The 16,471-nt window shown below is 44.3% G+C and overlaps 1 long non-coding RNA gene across 1 annotated transcript in view; it reads left to right on the top strand.

Annotated features, from left to right (window-relative positions):
- LOC122553067 (uncharacterized) overlaps nt 1–14,482 on the top strand; it is a 94,123-nt gene extending 79,641 nt beyond the window's left edge. Inside the window, exons 5-6 of the long non-coding RNA XR_015758523.1 lie at nt 147–304; nt 12,961–14,482. This is a non-coding gene — a long non-coding RNA (uncharacterized LOC122553067). The remainder of the gene's footprint in view (nt 1–146; nt 305–12,960) is intronic.
- The last annotated feature ends 1,989 nt before the right edge of the window (nt 14,483–16,471 follow it).

Below are 16,471 nucleotides of genomic sequence, written 5' to 3'. Positions count from 1 at the left end.
GCTGTTGTGATCCATGAAAAGCCTGCAGGCTGACACAATGGATCCTTTCTAACCTGCCTCCTGCCCTCAGAATCCATTCTCTGTGACCTCCCAGGATTCCCAGTCCAACTGAGGCCTCTCACTAATCCTCTTGTTTCCATTTTCAGAACTGCCTCGTTTCCAGGTGGCCAGCCAGTGATCCTGACTTGTGGGAGACTCTAGGCCCGAAGCCTGTACCATTAGCTGAGCTCTTCACTGCATCACTTGGGCTGACAAAGGGAACCAAGACATCGGTCAAGAGTTTGGTGCTGGAGAAGCACAGCAGGTCGGGCAGCATCTGAGGATCAGGAGAGTCGATGTTTCTGCCAAAAGCCCTTCTATCAGCCAACCATCACTGCTCCCAGTCTGTGCCGTTATAGCAATGGAATGGTTTCACCTCACAGAATGTCTATACAGTGTCAGAACCACCAGATTAGTTGAGCAACAATGTTTTCAGACGTCTTCCTTTCTCCTCTGCTTGTTTTTATAGATGATGTAGTGGTTAGGCTTTTGGACTAGGATGGACAAAGTTGAAGCTCACACAACACTGGGTTATAGTCCAATGGGTTTATTTGAAACCACCAGCATAATAAATTAATAGCACATAATTGCATCTTTACAAGCCAAATTACAGCGGTTCAGCCTGACACCATTTTCCAACATTTGGACCCCAATTTTTTATTCATTCAAGGAATGAAGGCATCACTAGCTAAGCAAACATTTATTACCTAACCCTAATTGTCCGGAGGGCAATTAAGAGTCAACTATATTTGCTGTGGGTCTGGAGTCATGTGTAGGCCAGACCAGGTAAGGATGGCAGTTTCCTTCCCTAAAGGGCATTAGTGAACCAGATGGGATTTCCCCAACAATCAACAATGGACTCATGGTTGTCATTAGACTTAATTCCAGATTTTGTACTGAATTCAAATTCCACCATCAGCTATGGCAGGATTTGAACCCAGGTCCTCGGGGCATTATCTAGGTTTCTGCATTAATGATCTAGCAATACTATCACCAGGCCATTGCATCCCCCATGGTAGATTTCATCACTTTCAATGAATATACCGTAATTTAGTTTGAATACAATGAAGGTTTCTCATTCTATCACCATTTAGGGCGATTAAAATATGTACCTATTAATTGTTTAGGGGAGGTGGTGAAATTTGAATTCAATAAAAATCTGGAATTTAAGAAAAATATCCTTTAGAGAAGGAAATTTTCCATCTTTACCTGGTCTGGTCTACCTTGTGACTCCAGACCCACAGCAATGTGGTTGACTCTTAACTGGTCTCTGGGTCATTAGGGCAATAAATATTAGGAGCAGCCTTCATAGCCCTAATGACCCAGTCGACAGTTAAGAGTCAACCACATAGCTGTGGGTCAGGAGGCTCACATGCCAGCCAGACCAGGTAAAGATCGCAGACGCTCCCAGATTAGATGACTTACAGTGTGGAAACAGGCCCTTCAGCCCAACAAGTCCACACCGACCCTCCGAAGGGTAACCCAGCCAGACCCATTCCTCTACATTTTACCCCTTCACCTAACACTACAGGCAATTTAGCATGGCCAATTCACCTAACCTGCACATTTTTGGACTGTGGGAGGAAACCGGAGCATCCGAAGGAAACACAAGGAGTAATGTGCAAACTCCACACAGACAGTTGGCTAAGGTGGGAATTGAACCCAGGTCTCCAGCGCCGTGAGGCAGCTGTGCTAACCACTGTGCCACCCAGCATTTATGAGATTTTGGAACCTCAGACTCAGAATCTGCTCCTGGTCTGTCTACATCATCCAATGGTTGGATATTTGCAAGTGTCTCAGATTCAAAAGGAATTCCAATAGTTCAGGCAGGCCCCTATGGACAGGGACAAAGATCAATGCTTCACCTCATTGAGTCTTCATCAAAAAGGTTTGGCTTATCCAAGGCCATTGATTTGTATTGTTGACTCTGTTTCCCTCTGGGGCACTGCCTGACCTGCTGGCTTTATTTTCAGCTCCCTTTGTTTGTGTTTGAGATTTCCAGCATTCACAGGAGAGTCATAGAGTTATATAGCACAGAAACAGACCCTTCAATCCAACCTGTCCATGCTATCCATAATCCCAAACCGAACTAGTCCCACCTGCCTGCACTTGGCCCATATCCCTCCAAACATTTCTCATTCAGGAACTTATCCAAGTGTCTTTTCAACGTTGTAACTGTACCTGCATCCACCACTTTTTCTGAAGTTCATTCCAAACATGAACTACTCTCTGTATAAAAACATTGCCCTCATGTCGTTTTTAACTCTTTCTCCTCTCACCTTAAAAATATGCCCCCTCATCTTGAAATCTCCCCCATTCTAGGGAAAACAGACCTGTCATTCACCTTATCTAAATCCCTCATTATTCTATAAACTTCCATAAAGTAACTTCTCAATCTGCTAAATTCCAGTGAAAAAGGTCCCCGCCTATCCAGCCTCTCTTTGAAACTCAAACCCTCCATTCCCTGGTAAATCCTGATAAATCTCTTCTGAGCCCTCTCTACCTGAACAATCTCTCACTTTAGTCTCAGTTTAGGAGTTTTCTTTCTCGAATGGAAAACATCATTCTTCTACACTGCTGCTCTTTTCTGTGGAGATTTAGTTTGAAGGGAAGAAAACCCTTTATTGAGTAAGAAAATCTACAAATTATGTATATATGCGACAGTTAATATTGAAAGAAAGTCATCCCAAAATAGCCTTACAGCGGCTACAAACAACAAGCAGATGAACCAAGGGTGTAAACAGAAATGGCTAAGTACAATCTGGTAGCCATGACAGAGACATGCATGCAGAATGACACAAACTGGGACCTGAAAATTGAAGAGTGCATTTCGGAAGGAGCGAAAACTTGGAAAAGGTGGAGGGGTGGCTCTGTTAGTTAATGATGATTTTAGCACAATGCAGAGGGATTTCAGAAAAACAGGTTGCAAAAGTGGTTTGGATGGAGAAGATAAATTATTGAAGGCAGGAAGTCACTCGTGTGAGTGATGTGCAAGGCCATCAACAGCATGGGTGGGGGGAGGAAGAAATAATGAGAGTTTTTCAGAATGATGCAGCAATAAACATGTTTGATTTTAATTGGCATATTCACTGGAAAATCCAACTTGGGAAAGACAGCCAAGTTGAGGAATTCATGGAATGTTTTCCAGTCAGACAGAATCAACATTGAGGGGAAACCTGTAATTAACCAATTAATTAGATTTCTTTGAAGAAGTAACATGTACTGTGGATAAAAAGGAACCAATAGATGAACTATACTTAAATTTCCAGAAGACACTTAATAAGGTAGAGCAGTGGATGTTGTGTACGTGGTTTTGGTAAGGCTTTCAACAGGATCCCACATGGTAGGCCAATCCGGAAGATTAAGATGCATGATATCCACGATGACTTGGCCACATGGATTCGGAATTGGCTTGCCCACAGAGGGCAGACGGTAGAGGTGAAAGGTTGTTTTTCAGGCTGGAGGTCTGTAACTGGTGGTGTTCTACAGGGATCTGTACTGTTGCTCTGCTGTTTGTCATACATATAACTGACTTGGATAAAAATGTAGATGGGTAGGTTAGTAAGTTTGCAGACGATACAAAGATCGTTTTCAGTGGTGGAGCGTGCAGAAGGTTGTCAAAGGATACAGCGGGATATAGATCACTTGCAGATATGGGTGGAAAAATGGCAGATAGAGTTAAATGTGTGTAAGCGTGAGGTGCTGCATTTTGGGAGATCAAATGTTAAGAAAAAGTATACAGTTGATGGCAGGACTCTGAATAGTATTGATGTACAGAGGGATCTTGGGATCCAAGTCCATCACTCCCTGAAAATGGTCATGCAAGTAGATAGGTTGGTAAAAAAGGTGAATGGCATACTTGCCTTTATTTGTCGGGGAATTGAGTACAAGAGTTCAGGATGTCATGTTGCAGTTTTATAAGATTTTGATTAGGCCACACCTAAGAGTATAGCATTCAATTCTGGTCGCTACATTCCAGAAAAGATGTGGAGGCTTTGGAGAGGGTGCAAAAGGGATGCACCAGGATGCAGCCTGGATTAGAGCGTATGAGCTATAAGGGGAGGCTAGAAAAACTCGGGTTGTTTTCTCCAGAGCGCTGGACGCTGAGAGAAGGGGAGACTTGATAGAAATCTATAAAATGATGAGATGCATAGATAGGGTTGACGGTCAGAATTCTTTTCCCACAGTTAAAATGTCTAAATGTCACATTTAAGGTGAAAGAGGGAAAGTTCAAAAATGATGTGTGGGCAAATTTTTTACACAGAGTGCGATAGGAGTGTGGAATGCACTGCCGAGATGGTCGTAGAGGCAGATACAATAAGGGCATTTAAGAGACCTTTAGATAAGCACATGAATATGGAAGGAGTGGAAGGAAAAGGGCTAAGGACAGGCAGAAGGGATTAGTTTAATTTGGGATTATGTTCAGCACAACATTGTGGGCCAAAGGGCCTGTTCCTATGCTGCACAGTTGTATGTTCTATGTTCTATGTTCTATGTAGGTGCCAGATCAAAGGACACAGTGGAAAATAAAAGTTTATGGTGTAAGCGGCAGCAGATTGGCATGAAAAGAAGATTAGTTGGCTAACACGAAACAGCGTAGATATAAACAGATCGTTTCTTGTTGCAAGAAGTAATGATTAATGAAATTTTTATAACTTATATAAATGGTTTAGATAAAGGGACTAAAGGTACGGTTGCTAATTTTGTTGATGAGGCAAAGATACGTCTGTTATTAAGTTGTGAAGAGGATGTAAGGGATTTGTACAGGTTAAGTGAATAGCCAAAGACTTGAGAAATGGAGTATGTAGGAATGTCAATGCATGAAAATGTGAAACTGCCATGTTTGCAGGAAGATTAAGAAAGGAACGTCTGTCTAAATGGTGAGAGTTTGAAGAAACTCTGAGACGAAGAGGGATCTGGTACTCTTCAGAATAAATCATAAAAGGTGGGTATCAGATTCAGCCAGTAATTAGAAAAGCTAACAGTGTTATTGTTTATTGCAAGGGGAATTGAATGCAGAAGTATAGATAATGTGCTTCAGATATACAGAGATCACATCAGGAGTATTGTGTACAGTAATCACACAACACCAAGTTATAGTCCAATAGGTTTATTTGGAAGCACTAGCTTTTGGAGTGCTGTTCCTTCATCAGGTGATTGTGGAGGACAAGATTGTAAGACTCAGAATTTAAAACAAAAGTTTACAGTGTGATGTAATTGAAATTATATATTGAAAAAGACCTGGATTGTTTGTTAAGTCTCTCATCTTTTAGAATGACCATGTTGGTTTCAGTTCTTTCATAAGTAAATGGCAAAACATTTTTTTAAAAGTTACCTTCTCAAGTGAACTTTGACAATTGGTGTCATGTCGGCCCACTGTTAAAGTTCATTTGAGAATGTAACTTTTAAAAAAATGTTTTGCGATTTACATCTGAAAGAGCTGAAACCAACATGGTCATTCTAAAAGATGAGAGACTGAACAAACAATCCAGGTCTTTTTTAATATATAATTTCAGTTACACCACACTGTAAACTTTTGCTATAAATTCTGTGTCTTACAATCTTAAATTCCACAAACACCTGATGAAGGAGCAGTGCTTCGAAAGCTAGTGCTTCCAATTAGACCTGTTTGACTATAACCTGGTGCTGTGTGATTTTTAACTTTGTACACCCCAGTCCAACACCAGCGTCTCCAAATCATGTGTACAGTATGGTTGTTTTATTTAAGGGAGGTTATGAATGTATTGTGAGCAGTCCAGGGAAGTTTTATTAGACTAATAACTAGAATGGACTGGTTGACTTGTGATGAAAGGTAAAATAGGCTAGGCTTGTATCTGCTGGTGAGTGTGGTACTGGAAAAGCACAGCAGGTCAGGCAGCACCCTCGGATGCTGCCTGACCTGCTGTGCTTTTCCAGCAGCACAGTCTCGACTCTAATCTCCAGCATCTGCAGTTTTCACTTTCGCCTTATGTCTGCTGGTGTTTAGAACAGTAAGGGAAGACTTGATTGAAACAGTTATGTATCTGAGGGATCTTGACAGGGTGGATGTGGAAAAGATGTTTCCTCTTCTGACACAATCTGGAACTAGGGGCTGGCGTTTAAGAATTAAATCTAATAAATGTGGAGAAGTATTTTCACACAAAGGAAGTCTGTTCCTCAACAGGTGGTGGAGGGAGAACCTTTAAATATTTTTGAGGCAGAGGTCGTTAGATTCTCGATAAACAAGAGAGTGAAAAGATTACTGGGAGCAGGCGGAAATATGGAGTAACAAAATCAGCGGTGATCTTATCAAATGGCAGAGTAAACTTAAAAGGCTGAGTAGTTTGACTCCTCCAATTCAGATCTTAGACACAGCAAGCATTACCATTTTAGACACAAAAGTGGATCACTCCAAAAGTAATTAGAAAACTGCTTCTGAACAGACAGAATGTTCTGTTGAAAGATTAATAAAATGATCCAATGTCATTGAAGTGCTTCTCAATCTCTCAGGTAGTATTTGGAAAGCACCAAGTCAACAAACTGATACCAGTATATTTTGAAGGAATCTAAACAATCTCCAGAATATGACACTCGTTATCGTTCTCCTAAGGACAGAGAACAAATAGATAAAATGTGGAATAAACGCAGAGAAAGTTAGGGAAACTCAGCAGGTCGGGCAGCAACTGCAGAGAGAGAAATAAAGTTAATATTTCATAATGACTCACCTCATCAGATACTACCAGGCCTTGTGAGGTTCCCCAGCATTCTCTGGGTTTTTTTTTCAGACTTGCAGCATCAGCAGCATTTTGCCTGTATTCAAATTACTTTAGTGACTTTTTTTTTAATAGACTACCAATTTTGGGAACCAATACATTAATATTTTACCAGGAAGTATACATCACAGATTGTACTACATAAGCCTTATTTAGTCTGGCAGGTATTGGAGTTGTTATTTCTTCTGAAATAGTCACACTAAGAGCCAAGAAATGATTGCTTCTTTGAAGGAGACATCATTTAAACAGTGCATCATTTAAACTAGCCAGCAGATGGCAGCATTGCCTTGTTTAAATACATGTACTGGTTTCCTAATGAGGAAAAAGAGGGCTGGGGTGGGGGGGGGAGGTGTTTGAGAGGGTTTTGGTGGGAAATTAAACCTGATATGTTAGTTCCCCACCCCCACACACTCCACCCCAATCCTCCAGTGTCAGCTGCAATGATTTTAACTGACATTCATTTGAGTCCAGTCAGACCACTTGCCACCGGGAGCAGGGATGATCAAGCGTCCACACCCAAGTAAGAGATGCGGTTTGCCCATTTTATTTGGGGGAAGAGAGAGTGGGGGTGTCCAAAGCAACAGATGTTGTGATTCTCCTTCCGAGACATGGAGGAGAATGCCTAGTCTCACAATTAAAGGAAATTAATTCGCTCACTTTGTCATTTTGGCACCCAAGTTCATTTCATAGACAGGAAAAGATCTCCATTGTAACATTTTCACTGAAAAGGCAGGAGACTGGTACTAGCTGAGTTGTGCTCACAGAGAGATTAGCATGAACAAGAGGGGCCAAATGACCTCTTTCTGCACTGGGAGTCTCACCCCTATCCACAACAAACCAATCAGCAATTGTTGTGTTGCAGTTAAAGTGACCCACCACTGTGTGCACAAGGTAGCAGGAAAGACAAACTAGGCAAAACACAGAGCCTTAAAATCCTCCTTTGGGACAAAATGCCTATTAAGAAAATTCACAAGTTATCTACATACAGCGAGAATGCAGGAAGAAGCTACAGCAGACAATGAGAGAACGTTGGGCCCATCTGCATTAAACTGAATATCTAAGAGCATTTGGTCAAGCTCCCTGATCTAACTCGCTTAGGTTATTTGTACCGGATTAATGATGATGAGTAGAGCTGGGCTGGGGGTCAAATTATAAACCAAGCTCTGGAGATAGATGAAGGATATCCCACTCTTCCTGACTCTACAGATACATAAAGAACAAAAGAGTTTGTTTGATCTTCATTGTCAACAACACCATTAAGGGCTGTCAACTTAGGCCACATTAAAAAAATCCATCATTAGCCCAGTAAGTGGTCTGGGAAGTTAATGAGGAAGTTAAAGAAGCAAGGCCTTACACTTGGCATTAGGATTTCGATTTTTATTACAAAGACCCCCAGTACCTGTGTCAGGGAGGATGGCCCTGCTACCAGACAGCTGTATACTTCCAGGAGGGGGCAGCATTGAGGAATCACTGTCCGCAACCTTTAAGATAACGATTTGTCCATAATAAAGGTGCAACATGTACCCATTTCACATTGAATAGAATCCCAATAGTGCAGAAGGAGGCCATTTGGCCCATTGACTCTGCATTGACTGACTAAACATCCTACACAAACCTGGGCCCCACTCAATCCATGTAACCACACATTTACCACAGCCAATCCACCTGACCTACACATCCTGGGACAATTAGCACAGCCAATTCACCGAACATGCACATCTTTGGAGTGTGGGAGGAAACTCACCCAGATACAGGAAGAACAGCCATCTCAAGGCAGAGAGTCACCCAAAACTGGAGTTGAACCCAGGTCCCTGGTGCTGTGAGGAGCAGTGCTAACTGCTGTGCCACATCTACTTTCCTTACTTAATGATAAAATGTAAGCACAGGTCGTGTTGAAATACACAAGTTTCGTTAACACAAATTCGCTATAACACGATTGATGAATTGGGGACACTCTTTCTAAAGCATGAAGTTTTAAACCATGTATTGGTTATAACGCAATTCTGGCCCCATTAATTTAAATGGTGCTGCTATTACGCGATTTTCTTATAATATGGGATGCACGAGGACAGAACTACTACCACATTATTTCAGAACTGACAGTAGTCAGTACTAATTAGGGGAACAAAGATGTCTTATGTTGAATGATTCGGAGATGCTGGTGTTGGACTGGGGTGTACAAAGTTAAAAATCACACAACACCAGGTTATAGTCCAACAGGTTTAATTGGAAGCACGCAGGCTTTCGGAGTGACGCTCCTTCATCAGGTGATTGTAGAGGGCTCGATCGTAACACAGAATTTATAGCTATAAATTCTGTGTTATGATCGAGCCCTCCACAATCACCTGATGAAGGAGCGTCGCTCCGAAAGCTAGTGTGCTTCCAATTAAACCTGTTGGACTATAACCTGGTGTTGTGTGATTTTTAACTTTATGTTGAATGGTTTCACTGTTGTCATTTTCTCTCCTTAATGTATCCCTAATGCAGAGAGATGTTATTGCTGTAGTGACTGTAATGAGGTCAACCAGTTGGACCTCATAGAATATGTATTTCCTGATTGGGGTTGTTGACCTGGTCCAATCAGGGAGCCCTGGCTGACAGATAGAAACAGGAGTGTCCCAGTGGAGGGCTCTCTACACGGGAGTCCTCCCCCTTTCTCTCGGGGATCTGGGGTGGAGGGTGCTGCACGCAGCAGTCCCCTGCAACCGCAGGTTGCGGTGGTTCACGGACTCCCAGCCCAACTGCTTGTTCTGTGGCGCTGTGGAGTCCGTGGACCACGTCTATATTGGGTGTGGGCGTTTGCACTCCCTTTTTGATTTCCTTAAAAACCTTCTCCTCTATTTTTGGCTGCACTTCAGTCCCACGCTCCTGATCCTTGGGCACCCGGTACGGAGGAAGGAGGGCAGGTCTGAAGATCTCCTCGTGGGTCTGCTCCTGGGCCTGGCCAAACTGGCCATCAACAGGTCCAGGCAGCGGGCCGTGGAGGGGGTCGTTAGGGCCGACTGCCTGCCCCTCTTCCGCGGTTACGTTAGAGCCCGGGTGTCCTTGGAGAAGGAGCACGCGGTGTCCACCAACACCCTGGAGTTGTTCAGGGAGAGGTGGGCGCCGCAGGGAGTGGAGTGCATTATTTCTCCCTCCAACTCTATTTTGATTTAGTCCCTACCCTCCCCTTCACTGTTTTGATCACACAGCACTGTCCCTTGCTGTGAAGGGCAGTGTTTGTCACTGGCCACCCGGGTGTTTTCCTATCTTCCTGGTGGTGGAAATTGAATAAAGATTGGTGCACTTTGTGTCTTTCACTGTGTCTCACACCTGCACACACACACCATGGGTGCTGGGGATAAAATAAGCACTACCGCACTTAGGTGGTAGTGTGGGGGTTAAATTTTAAAAAAAAAAAGGAAGTGTCACTGCCCTTTGATGTGAAGGGCAGTGTTTGTCACTGGCCACCCGGGTGTTTTCCTATCTTCCTGGTGGTGGAAATTGAATAAAGATTGGTGCACTTTGTGTCTTTCACTGTGTCTCACACCTGCACACACGAAGAGAAAAAAAAAAAAAAAAAAAAAACAGGAGTGTCCCAGTGGAGGGCTCTCTACGCGGGAGTCCTCCCCCTTTCTCTCGGGGATCTGGGGTGGAGGGTGCTGCACGCAGCAGTCCCCTGCAACCGCAGGTTGCGGTGGTTCACGGACTCCCAGCCCAACTGCTTGTTCTGTGGCGCTGTGGAGTCCGTGGACCACGTCTATATTGGGTGTGGGCGTTTGCACTCCCTTTTTGATTTCCTTAAAAACCTTCTCCTCTATTTTTGGCTGCACTTCAGTCCCACGCTCCTGATCCTTGGGCACCCGGTACGGAGGAAGGAGGGCAGGTCTGAAGATCTCCTCGTGGGTCTGCTCCTGGGCCTGGCCAAACTGGCCATCAACAGGTCCAGGCAGCGGGCCGTGGAGGGGGTCGTTAGGGCCGACTGCCTGCCCCTCTTCCGCGGTTACGTTAGAGCCCGGGTGTCCTTGGAGAAGGAGCACGCGGTGTCCACCAACACCCTGGAGTTGTTCAGGGAGAGGTGGGCGCCGCAGGGAGTGGAGTGCATCATTTCTCCCTCCAATTCTATTTTGATTTAGTCCCTACCCTCCCCTTCACTGTTTTGATCACACAGCACTGCCCTCTGATGTGAAGGGCAGTGTTTGTCACTGGCCACCCAGGTGTTTTCCTATCTTCCTGGTGGTGGAATTTGAATAAAGATTGGTGCACTTTGTGTCTTTCACTGTGTCTCACACCTGCACACACACACCATGGGTGCTGGGGATAAAATAAGCACTACCGCACTTAGGTGGTAGTGTGGGGGTTAAAATAAAATAAAATGGTGTCTCTAAAAAAAAAAGAGAAAGGAAAAAAAGAAAAAAAAGAAAAAGAGAAACAGGAGTGTCCCAGTGGAGGGCTCTCTACACGGGAGTCCTCCCCCTTTCTCTCGGGGATCTGGGGTGGAGGGTGCTGCACGCAGCAGTCCCCTGCAACCGCAGGTTGCGGTGGTTCACGGACTCCCAGCCCAACTGCTTGTTCTGTGGCGCTGTGGAGTCCGTGGACCACGTCTATATTGGGTGTGGGCGTTTGCACTCCCTTTTTGATTTCCTTAAAAACCTTCTCCTCTATTTTTGGCTGCACTTCAGTCCCACGCTCCTGATCTTTGGGCACCCAGTACGGAGGAAGGAGGGCAGGTCTGAAGACCTCCTCGTGGGTCTGCTCCTGGGCCTGGCCAAACTGGCCATCAACAGGTCCAGGCAACGGGCCGTGGAGGGGGTCGTTAGGGCCGACTGCCTGCCCCTCTTCCGCGGTTACGTTAGAGCCCGGGTGTCCTTGGAGAAGGAGCACGCGGTGTCGACCAACACCCTGGAGTTGTTCAGGGAGAGGTGGGCGCCGCAGGGAGTGGAGTGCATCATTTCTCCCTCCAATTCTATTTTGATTTAGTCCCTACCCTCCCCCTCACTGTTTTTGATCACACAGCACTGTCCCTTGATGTGAAGGGCAGTGCTTGTCACTGGCCACCCGGGTGTTTTCCTATCTTCCTGGTGGTGGAAATTGAATAAAGATTCGTGCACTTTGTCTTTCACTGTGTCTCACACCTGCACACACACACCATGGGTTCTGGGGATAAAATAAGCACTACCGCACTTAGGTGGTAGTGTGGGGGTCAATAAAAAAAAAGAAAAAAAAAAGAAACAGGAGTGTCCCAGTGGAGGGCTCTCTACGCGGGAGTCCTCCCCCTTTCTCTCGGGGATCTGGGGTGGAGGGTGCTGCACGCAGCAGTCCCCTGCAACCGCAGATTGCGGTGGTTCACGGACTCCCAGCCCAACTGCTTGTTCTGTGGCGCTGTGGAGTCCGTGGACCACGTATATATTGGGTGTGGGCGTTTGCACTCCCTTTTTGATTTCCTGAAAAACCTTCTCCTCTGTTTTTGGCTGCACTTCAGTCCCACGCTCCTGATCTTTGGGCACCCGGTACGGAGGAAGGAGGGCAGGTCTGAAGATCTCCTCGTGGGTCTGCTCCTGGGCCTGGCCAAACTGGCCATCAACAGGTCCAGGCAGCGGACCGTGGAGGGGGTCGTTAGGGCCGACTGCCTGCCCCTCTTCCGCGGTTACGTTAGGGCCCGGGTGTCCTTGGAGAAGGAGCACGCGGTGTCGACCAACACCCTGGAGTTGTTCAGGGAGAGGTGGGCGCCGCAGGGAGTGGAGTGCATCATTTCTCCCTCCAACTCTATTTTGATTTAGTCCCTACCCTCCCCTTCACTGTTTTGATCACACAGCACTGCCCTTTGATGTGAAGGGCAGTGTTTGTCACTGGCCACCCGGGTGTTTTCCTATCTTCCTGGTGGTGGAAATTAAATAAAGATTCGTGCACTTTGTGTCTTCCACTGTGTCTCACACCTGCACACACACACCATGGGTGCTGGGGAAAAAAAATAAGCACTACCGCAGTTAGGTGGTAGTGTGGGGGTTAATAAAAAAAAGAGAAACAGGAGTGTCTGCTAACCCCAGAAGCTGCCTCTGTGCTAGCTGGGTCAGTTTCATGTATTACACACGTGTAAATAAAGAGTGAGTTGGTGATGGGATACCATCCTCTGCAGAGTTAGTTCAATTCCCCTGATGGTAATATTAACATTGCTCCTTCTCTCATCCAGCTATGACAACATGACAAGCCAGCGTGTTTTTGTGCCTGCTGAAATGAAGGATTAGCAGAAATTCTCAGCCTGCACTGACTTTCACCTCTGCATCAGAAGTTTGTGCATTAACAATCTATCCAGGGTGATGTTTCTGTATGGTACGTACTGCCCTAGCACACAGTCTTTTGCCTGGTGTCCATCTAGCTGTATCAAGGGAAGGTGTAAAAGATTGCTTCAAAATAATCAGTCATGCCCCTCGCCTCATCCCCCCACAAGTGTTCTTTGCAAATTTTGGATGTTATTTTTCTCTTTTGCAAAGTGGCATCATCAAACACAAGTTGACCGTGACATGCACAGCAAGATCCCACAATGACCGAGTCACCAGTCAATGTGCTGGCCTGCATGAAAGCAAATATTGTATTTTTGAAACGGCTGAGATCCACTTTGAGAAATGTGAGGAGCCATCCAAATTCAATTACTTGTTCTGCCCTGTGAGCCAAGGACCCAATGTGTGCCAACATGTGAATGCCCTTACAGAAGCAAAGGACTCTGAGATATTTGAAAAATTCGTTCATAATTTTGTGAAACCTCACTCCCTGATTAGCAGTTGAGGTCATTGAGGTTAGTCAAGCTCGCCTTGAGGGCTATATGACAGATTCACTGATTGTCACAGTACAGAAGGAGGCTATTCAGGCATTGTGTCTGCATAAACGCTCCAAAACGAATCCTTCATGTCATTGTCCTGCCTTCCCACCATAACCTGCACATCATTCCATTTCAAATCACTCCCGATTTAATACATCGATTGAACCTGCCTCCACCACACTCTCAGGCAGTGCATTTCATTTGCTACATTTCCTTATGTAAGATTTGCATCTTTTGCCAAATTACTTGAAATCATTGTTCTCTTCTTCTTAGTCCTTTCATTTTATAATATTCAATAACTTTCCCAGACCTCCCCTCAGCCTTCTGTCTTCTGAGGAGAACAGTTTTAACCCCTCCAATCTCCATGATTAGTTTCATAGTCCTCAACTGAAGCGTTCGGTTTGCCCCTAATTCGCACAATCCATTCATTCTGCTTAATGGAGGATGTCTGAGCATCAGCTGAGGCTAGGGTCAGATTTGGAAAAGAGCTTTCTCCAATAACCAAACAGCTTCCCATACTCACCCAGTTATAGGGAGGATATTATTAAGCTGGAGGGGATTCAGAACAGATTTACCAGGATGTTGCTGGAAAGGAAAGATTTGAGTTACAAAGAAAGGCTGGATAGGCTGGGACTTTTTTTCACTGGAGCATTGGAGGTTGAGAGGTAACCTTACAGAAGTTCATAAAATCACGAGGGGTGCGGAGAGAGTTAATGGTGGTTGTCTTTTCCCTAGGTCAAGGGATTTCAAGACCGGGGGCACATTCTTAAGATGAGAGGAGGCGGATTTTAAAAAGACTGAAGGAGAATTTTTTTACACAGATGATGGTTCGCATGTGGAATGAACTTTGTGAGGAAATAGTAGATATGGGCACAATTACAACATTGAAAAGACATTCGGGTAAATACATGAATAGGAAAGCTTTGGAGAGATATGGGCCAGGAGCAGGCAAGTTGGACTAGTTTATTTTGGGATTATATTCAGCATGGACGGGTTGGACCGAAGGGTCTGTTTCCATGCTGTATAACTCTATGATTCTATTTAGACTCTCAAGTGAAAAGTGACCAACTGGTTTGTATCAGAGACGTGTAGGTGTCAATACAAGGATAATTGGAAAAGGAGAAAACAGGAAAAGATCAAAATGATACCCTTCAGCTAAGAATGAAGTTCCTGCAGAAATGAATACATATTAGCAGAAAAATGCAATGCCCGGGATTCCCTTTGCTGTTTTTGACACATTGAAAATCACTGGCCAGTTTGCCAATCAATATTTCCATTACATCTTCCTGAATAACTTTACAGTGTCACTAATAGCAAATAGGTCAATCCTTCCTTGAATATTAATTATGGTGCTAGCCATTTGAATTGTATGTCCTGATGATGGAACTCATGTTTTGTCATTTTATGATTTAAGAAGCGAATGTTGGAAAGCTCGTTTCTGAAAGCTAGCCACTCCACAAAGCATTGAATGACCTAAGTCATATTTCAGAATTGATTGCTAATCACTTTGAACTAGGTCACTCCATGAATAGGGCTTAGACAGTAACATATATTTATACATAGGACTATTAATGTAGTTAAACATCCCAAGGCAACTGAAATGACAGCGATCAGACAAAGGTTGGCAGGGGGCCATGTAAAGAGAGTTAGGAAAGGCAATTAAAAGTTTCTTCAAGCAAATAGGCTTTGAGAAATGTCTTTAAGGCAGAGAGTCAGTGACTTTTGAGGAAGGAAACTCCAGAGCTTAGTGTCTGCTCAATTTAAGCAGGATCATCACTAGATCTAGAAGGGTCATTGATAACTGGTGGAGGAGTCTGTTACAGGAACAACTTCACTCCGAAACCCAACGGCTGATGGCATTGACTTGGGAAAAAGGACAATTGGTCCTCCTTAAGACCATTTCTTTAAAGCAACACACTTATTCCTTGCTTTACTCCATTTTGACTGCACCTTTGCATTTTTAACCCCACGTGTTGTTGAGCGAGTGTAAGTCTGGTGTGGCTTGAGGTGACAGTAGGCCACCATGATGACAAAGAACAAACCTGCAACAGATGTATTTCTGAATGAACACCCGCACACCCTTTGTTGTAGCCGGAGAGATTGTGACGGACATTTGCAATTACTGCATTCTTTAAAAGCAAGCTAATAAAACTGCAACACAGAAGTAAGTATATTTGTATCAGATATGGGCAGAAGAATTATTGAATGATTAGATGTTATAGCACTAAGCGGCATAATGATCTGTTCAAGAGCTGACAGAAGATGATATATGGGACCTAATATAAAAGACAGCCTTGATGATGAATGACTGCAGATGAATTGCACACAGATACAATCCAAAGATAGAGCAAAGTAAGTGCCTCTAGAACAGTGAATGCTGGGCTACTCACACAGTCTGATTATTGACTGATAAAAAAGAAGCACAAATTAAAAAGTTTTTAAATTAATAGTGATAAAAATGTCAATCCTTATTGAATGAAGGGCTTATTACCGTAGAAATAAACCCTGCAGATCAACAGTCAGGGATAAATATGCAGTCCAGCACCGGTTCTCCTGCAGGTGGGGAGAATTTATCAAATCGTGTTTCAGATCCTATTGTAACAGAATGGTCTTTATGACTTGCAGTGCCACACAAGGAAACCTATTTATTCCAATGTTTTACATGCGTGGACTATGCAATTTCACAGGGACCGACTGATGGTCGGTCAGGGGATTCCATGAGCTGCAATATGAGGATCACTCGGATCCATCAGATACAAGTAGCCTTTATTAGCCTTGGCTCAGTTGGGAGCACATTTGCCTCTGTGATACAGGAAGACCATTAAGACGTACCTTAACTCATGTACCTGCAACAAAAAAGCCCCTGTTCCTTCTCTCACCCACA

The sequence above is a fragment of the Chiloscyllium plagiosum genome, unplaced genomic scaffold, assembly GCF_037043375.1.
Source record: "Chiloscyllium plagiosum isolate Xiang-an unplaced genomic scaffold, Cpla_swu_hap1 HiC_scaffold_10, whole genome shotgun sequence".
Taxonomy (NCBI): Eukaryota; Metazoa; Chordata; class Chondrichthyes; order Orectolobiformes; family Hemiscylliidae; genus Chiloscyllium; species Chiloscyllium plagiosum.
Note: the sequence above shows the minus strand (reverse complement) of the source record. Positions and strands in the feature narration are given on the sequence as shown.